At 37.8% G+C, this 5,239-nt stretch overlaps 1 long non-coding RNA gene across 1 annotated transcript; it reads right to left on the reverse strand.

Annotated features, from left to right (window-relative positions):
* Positions 1-2,748: 2,748 nt before the first annotated feature.
* On the reverse strand, positions 2,749-4,615 carry LOC115289284. The gene is made up of 2 exons (XR_003907535.1): positions 4,472-4,615; positions 2,749-3,036 (listed from the first exon to the last, which is right to left on the reverse strand). It is a non-coding gene; the product is annotated as an uncharacterized LOC115289284 (long non-coding RNA).
* Positions 4,616-5,239: the final 624 nt, after the last annotated feature.

Here is a 5,239-nt window from a genome sequence, read left to right on the forward strand (position 1 = left end):
AGAAGTGATAAAATGAGTCATGTGACCATCTTGGGGAAGAGAGTCTTCTGGAGAGAATGGAGGACAAAAGACTGAAGTGAGAGCAATCTTGGCTGCGTTGGAAAGTGCAAGCAGGTCTTGGTGCTTAGATAGTAGTCAAGTCAGTATCTGATAAACCCCTTATTTCAGAAGAAATAACTCTCTGGGAGAGGGACCTGTGAGCTCCTAGCCTTGCTGTGGACACGGGCTGAAAGGAAACTACTCCGGGGCCTGGTCAGAAAGAGGGTCTTCCATATACAGATCATGTGCTGAGACTCCCCCTACCTAATGGTGTATCCATAAGCATTAACCTGTGATGGAGGCGGAAGTCCCAAATCAATCAAGCCTCTTGCTGTGGTAGTTTCCTTAAAATCAATACTGCCTCCCCTGGGGAAGAGTAACTGGTCATAAAGGGATCTTATCCCTTGTGACCAGGGTTAAGATGGGGGATGTGGCTGTTTAATACACCCCCTCTCATTTTAATCCACTATATGTAATAGATCTTTTCCTTTTCTCTCAGGGAGGTCAAAGAGTGCTTGATTCCATTGAACAAAACAGGTTAGCTACTAAAAATTGAAGTTGTCTGGGTATTAAGTTAGTCCTGACTCCTTACCCCAGCAAAGACACTGCTCACAGGGTTCTTTCGTACTTGAGGAATATAAAGCAATTGTTATATATAGTGTTTGGCACAGAGGATGCTCAATAAATGACAATCATAACCATGTGGTAATAACGATAGCCTGAGATTGCCCTGATTAGTGGGTAGTTACTAATCAATACAAATAAATGAAGCTTCTCCTGGTCATAAGAACATGGCTGGGTATGTTGCATTACATCCACATTATCTCATATCAACCTGGATGAGGGGAATGTACCCATATGGATGGCCTACCCTTCCTTTGAAAGCCTGTGGATAAGCAGTTCCTGAAGCACATCATTAAAAGCAGGTGAACTTCTGAACTCAGTTCCATTAGAAGGAGGAAGGAAGGAAAGAATGGCTAATAGCATCCAACAGAGTGTGTTATAATCTTTAGCTTTTCCACCTCTGTGTCTGCCACTTCCTAGCAAATACCATAACCATATGGTTCTGAATTTTGTATATGTGTGATGAAGTGAGCATTAAGTTTCCATATGGAAATATTTTCTCTTCTGTATATTCCATGTTCTTTTATACTTTCAGACTTTCATACATGCTCTTGCTTCTGCTTGTCATTCCTTTCCCTTTCCCATTTTACTCAGTCTTTAGGATTTAACCAGTGTCCTTCTATTCATTTATCCATTCAGTCTATGTCTGATAAGTATCTAATCTCTATTGTAAGTCAGGCATATAGAAATTATGAGAGAAAGTATAGACACAACCTATGATGGAAGAAATAGAAGCAAACCAACAAACGAAACAGATCATAGGAAGTGCTAATAGGGAAGTAGGCATCTGAGCTTCCAGTCACCATCAATCTGATAGGAGGTTAATCCTGTCGGGGGAAGTAATGCTTAAATGATATCTGGAGGGAAGAGTAGCCTTCCCAGTATGTGCAAGTTTCTGAGAGAATGAGGTTCCTTCAGGAACATAAAATGTGCCTGAGCACAATCCAATGGTTGAAGAAGAACTGCCTAATCATCTCACAGAGATTTTATGTCCGTCTAAGTGGGTTTGTTATATAAGAGAGATTCAAAAGTTATCTTGTGCAAGTCTGAGAGTCATTATATATTAGTGGAAAAAAGGAAGGATCAGAGTTAGATAGATCTGGATTTGAATCCTGATGCTGTTGCATGGTAGCTATGTGACTTTGGGGCAAGGTATTTCCCCACTTTGAGCATCTTTCTTATCTGTAAAATGAAAATAATTATTTCCTAACATTTTAAGGACCAAAATAAGTTAGTACTTGCAAAACACCTGTAAGTGCCTGTCTCTTGATGAGTTTTAACAGGTATTAGTCCTTGTCCTTCTGCCCCAATGTTAATTAACTTTGGTATTAACTTTCATTTTGAAATTCTCTCCTCACGTGGCATCCATGATATGCTCCTCCCTAATTCTAACCTCACCTTTATGTTCCTTTTGGCCTCCACCATGGATTTCTTTTCCTCTGATTGATCTTATTTTTCTTTTTAAAAATTTTTTTAAATGTTTATTTATTTTTGAGAGAGAGAGAGAGACAGCAGTGAGTGGGTGAAAGGCAGAGAGACAGAGACACAAAATCCAAGGCAGGCTCCAGGCTCTGAACTGTCAGCACAGAGCCTGATATGTGGCTTGAACTCATGAATGGTGAGATCGTGACCTGAGCCAAAGTTGGACACTCAACTGACTGAGCCATCCAGGTGTCCCAGGATCTTGATTTTCTTAAATATTGGATACCTCCAAAAATTTGTGTTACTCTCTTTTCTACTCAATCATTATGTAAAAGTATCCAAATTAAAGATAAATGTATTTTTAAAAGTTTTTATTTATTTATTTTGAGAAAGAGTGCAAATGGGGGAGGGGCAGAGAGAGAATCCCAAGCAGGCTCTGCACTTCACCCAACATGGGGCTCAACCTTACCAACCCTGAGATCATAACCTGGGCAGAAATCAATATGAGGACCTCAATCAATCGAGCCACTCAGGTGCCTCCAGGATCTATTTCTTGATGCCTTCTAATTTCATTGGTTTCTCCTAAGCTCCAGACCTGTATGTCAGCAACTCTATAGATTATTGTGTTAGATATTTCTTGCAGTGTAACAAATTACCCTACAATTAATGGCTCAAGACAACATTTATTATTCCATAGTTTTTGTGGGTCAGGTACCTGGGTCTGGTTTAACTGGGCCATGTGGCTCACGGTCGTTCCGAAGGAGGCAATCAAGGTGTCATACAGGGCTGCAGTCACAAATCTCCAAACACACTCATGGGGTTGGACCTGGTCTCTCACGAGTCATTAGACTGAAAGTCTCAACTGTTCATTGGCTATTGGATCGAGGCTTCCCTCAGGTACTTGTCACATGGTGTCTCCACAGGACAGCCCACAACATGATAGCTGGCTTCCTTCAGGGCAAGTAAGAGAATGAGAGAACAAGCAAGGTGGAACTCAGTCCTGTACTTCAATATATGAGGTTAATATCCCATTACATTCGTTATATTTTGGTAGACGTAAATTGTTAGATCTAACCCCACTCAAAGGGAAAAGATTACCTTCTACCAAGAGTTAATACCAAGAGTCCTTTTAGAAACTGCCTACTACATTTATTAAATTTCTTTGAGGTAGACATCATCGTCATTTTCAGATGATAAAATAGGGACACAAAGTTTAACTATATTGCCCAACATTTGCTAATAATTTGTGGATTTGACATTTGAAATTTAAAGTCTGTTTTTAATTTTGTATTTATTTTTTAAAATTTTTGGTGAATAAAAATGTATATATTTAATGTGTATAATGTGATATTTTGAAATATGTATACATTGTGAAATGATAGCCACAATCAAACAAAATAACATATCCATCACCTCCCATAGAGGCTTTTTTTGTAGTGAGAACACTTGAGATCTTAGCAAATTTCAAGTATACATTATTTTTAATGATAGTCACCATGCTGGATGGACATTAGGTCTCCAGAATTTATACATCTTATAACTGAAAGGGATCAATATCTCTCCACCATTCTACTTTCTGTTACTATGAGTTCAGTTTTTTCTTTTATATTCCACATACAAATATACATGCAATAATTGTCATTTTGTTTATTTCACTTAGCATAATGTCTCCCAGTTTCATCCAAGTTGTGGCAAGTGGCAGGATTTCCTTTTTTTTTAACAGCTGAATAATATTGTATGTAATACATATATACATATGTGTATATATATATAGTATGTAATACATATATATAGTATGTAATACATATGTGTATATATAAAACATATAAAACATTGCCTTGATCCATTTATCTGTCAATAGATGGGTTATTTCCGTGTCTTGGCTACTGTAAATAATGTTGCAATGAACTTGGAGTGCAGATATTTTTTAAAATTAATGATTTAGTTTCTTTTGTATATATACCAAGAAGTGGGATTGCTGGATCATATGGTTCCATTTTTAATTCTTGTGAGGAATCTTCATACTGTTTTCCATAGTGGCTGCACCAATTTACATTCCTACCAACAGTGCACAGATTCCCTTTCCTCTACATCCTCACCAGCACTGGGTATCTTTTCACTCTTTGGTAAGGCCATTCTAACAGGTGTGATATGGTATCTCATTGTGGTTTTGATTTGCATTTCTCTGATGATTAGTGATGATGAGCTTCTTTTCATATACTGATTGGTCATTTGCATGTCTTTGGAAAAATGTCCTTTCAGGTTTTTTGTCCATTTTTTATTTGAGTTATTTTTGTGTGTGTTGAGTTGCATGACTTCTGTATATGTTTCAGGCATTAACTTTTATTAGATATATGGTTTACATTTTTGGCACTCCATAACTTACCTTTCATGTTGCTCATTGTTTCCTTAGCTGTGCAAAAACTTCTTAGTCCATTTAGTCCCACCTGCATGTTTGCTTTGTTGCCTGTGCTTTTGGTGTCAAATTTGAAAAATTATTGCCAAGACCCATGTCAAGGAGTTTTTTCCCTCTGTTTTCTTCTCAGTGTTTTGCCATTTCATGTCTAATTTTGTCTTTAATACATTTTTGAGTTGATTTTTCTGTATTCTGTAAGATAAAGGAAGCCTGCTTTTTATTATTTCACGCTAAACAATGACTTTTGAGAATGTTTTAAAGTTATATTATTTTCAAAGAGGTATTTCTGTAGCATATATATGCCTATTCATGTTTATGCAAATGAAGCTGACCCAGAGTTTCATATGCAAATGTGGACCTAAGAGGAAATCAAGTTAGTCTTTGAATTATAAGTCTCATTTAACTGGATGGCAGCATAAAATTTGATTGATGACAATAACTACTTATTTCTGGCCTTGATTCTACCTTTTTCCTTTCAAATATTGTTAACATAGACTTGGAGTGAGGCCACGTCTCGGTGTTATGGAGGATACTGCTTCACTTTGGCTCCATCCCAAGCCGTACTTTTAGACCCTCAGATCCCACTTAGGCGAGAGAATCTGCCCCGGAATATTTCCATCTGGGACCGCCTGGGAACTAATGTGCCTGACAATTGTTTCGTGGCTGTCGGTGCTTAGAAGAACATCCAGCTTTGCACATTTCTGAGAATGTTGGTGGGAGAACCCTCAAAATGGAATT

Source organism: Suricata suricatta, chromosome 4, assembly GCF_006229205.1.
Source record: "Suricata suricatta isolate VVHF042 chromosome 4, meerkat_22Aug2017_6uvM2_HiC, whole genome shotgun sequence".
Taxonomy (NCBI): domain Eukaryota; kingdom Metazoa; phylum Chordata; class Mammalia; order Carnivora; family Herpestidae; genus Suricata; species Suricata suricatta.